Source organism: Dioscorea cayenensis, chromosome 4, assembly GCF_009730915.1.
Source record: "Dioscorea cayenensis subsp. rotundata cultivar TDr96_F1 chromosome 4, TDr96_F1_v2_PseudoChromosome.rev07_lg8_w22 25.fasta, whole genome shotgun sequence".
NCBI classification, from domain to species: domain Eukaryota; kingdom Viridiplantae; phylum Streptophyta; class Magnoliopsida; order Dioscoreales; family Dioscoreaceae; genus Dioscorea; species Dioscorea cayenensis.
Window position 1 is genome coordinate 15,408,864 of NC_052474.1, and position 1,793 is coordinate 15,410,656.

Below are 1,793 nucleotides of genomic sequence, written 5' to 3' on the forward strand. Positions count from 1 at the left end.
AGTCTCAACAAACGCTAAAAATGCACTTGGTGCTCGGGAATAGAAAATCTCATGCCCTCAGACTCGGGGGATGACTCACACAGTTATTTCTCGGCTTGCTTCTTTCTTCAATTAGTTGACGGGCCTCATGGGGTTCTTGCTACGTAAGGTACCTCCTGTTGCCGCATCCAAGAATTGCCTTGAACTTGGATTCAACCCGTTGTAAAAGGTCTGAACAATCATCCACTCTTCGAATTGATGTTGCGGGCACTTTCTTAGGAGCTTCTTGAACCTTTCCCATGTCTCAAATAGAGACTCTAATTCTGACTGTACAAAGGATGAGATCTCATTCCTAACCTTTGTAGATTTCCAGGAGGAAAATAACGGGCCAGAAAAGCTTCTACCATCTCCTCTCATATGGTAATTGATGCTCTAGTTAATGAGTGTAGCCATTGCTTCACTCTCCCCCTTAAGGAAAATGGGTAGGCTCTCAACTTGATGGCATCATCCGTCACCCCGTTTATCTTATGCATATCACATACCTTGAGAAAGTTCTCTATATGACTATTTGGATCCTTATCGGCCAAACCATTGAACTGTGCGGATTGTTGCAACATGTGGATGAATGTCGGCTTTAGCTCGAGTTTGGAGCTTTAATCAAGGGACGCAAAATACTCGATTTTGTCCGCAATACTAAAGGTCTGGCATAATCAGATAATGTCCGGTGTTGCCCATTCTATTCTATAATGTTTTCAGATTGTTCTACTTCCAAATAAGCTAGATTAGATGGTTCTTGCACAAGTTCTTTCCCTTTTCTTCTAAGTGTACGTTCAAGCTCGGTATCTCCTCCAATCAATCTTGAGGGGTTCCCTCGGGTCATAACCTGGAGCTGCACCAATAGAAAGAAAACAAAATCAGAATGATGATAGTAAAAAAGATGTGAAATAGAATGAATGAATGAATACCTAAGAAAACAAAGTGCAAAGTATCTCAAAACGCCTATTCCCCGGCAACTGCGCCAAAAACTTGAGAACACCCCTTGTGTATGTCCCGCAAGTGCATGGGTTTATCGAAGTAATAAAATCCCAGATGGGTTGGGTATCATATCCTCAGGGAGTAGGGAATAAAAACACTTAAATTGTTTCTTAGCTAAGTGAGAGATGAATAGTGATATGTGTGACAAGATGTGAAATAACAAAAGTAAAACAACAAGAAAAAGAAGCTAAGGCAATCGATATAAATGGGGTACCCGGGTATTGTTCTGCCTAAGACAATCATTTCAAGTGCAAGAACCCTCTATTATACTTCCTAACTGATGCAATAATGAGTCATGGAGATCCTTAAATACATGGTCCCAAATCTAAGGTCAACTATGCCTAACTCTATACATGTGCCAGAGGAGAAATTGAATAACCTCTCAACCTCTCACACGTATAGAATTGCAATGAGTTCTAGGGATTCCAAGTAATAAATCCTCTTCCTAAATGTAGACCTAACCCTTTGGTCAAGGTGGAAGGTCCCTAGCCATAATTAAGATCTAGGTGCTAAAATTACTTCAATGCTTCACTTCGTTGCACCCGCAACTAAGCCCCAGCGGAAGATCATCCTTTAGGCCACTCACTCTACTATAACCGCAAAGAACTTTAGGAGATGGAAGTAGAATAAATCACTCCGCTATCTCTCGACTAACCCTTTCAACCCTCTTCAATCTAGGTTTGTCTAACTCTCGTGGTGTGTCACTCACTCACTAGGGTTACCAACAAGAACTCTCAACCCTAGTGTCACACTGAGGGAGTATTGAAACAATCAAGCAT

General features: G+C 41.4%; 1 non-coding gene across 1 annotated transcript; it reads left to right on the forward strand.

The window, feature by feature from the left end:
- Positions 1-232: 232 nt before the first annotated feature.
- LOC120259652 lies at positions 233-339 on the forward strand. Its single transcript, XR_005536209.1, has one exon. It is a non-coding gene; the product is annotated as a small nucleolar RNA R71 (small nucleolar RNA).
- Positions 340-1,793: the final 1,454 nt, after the last annotated feature.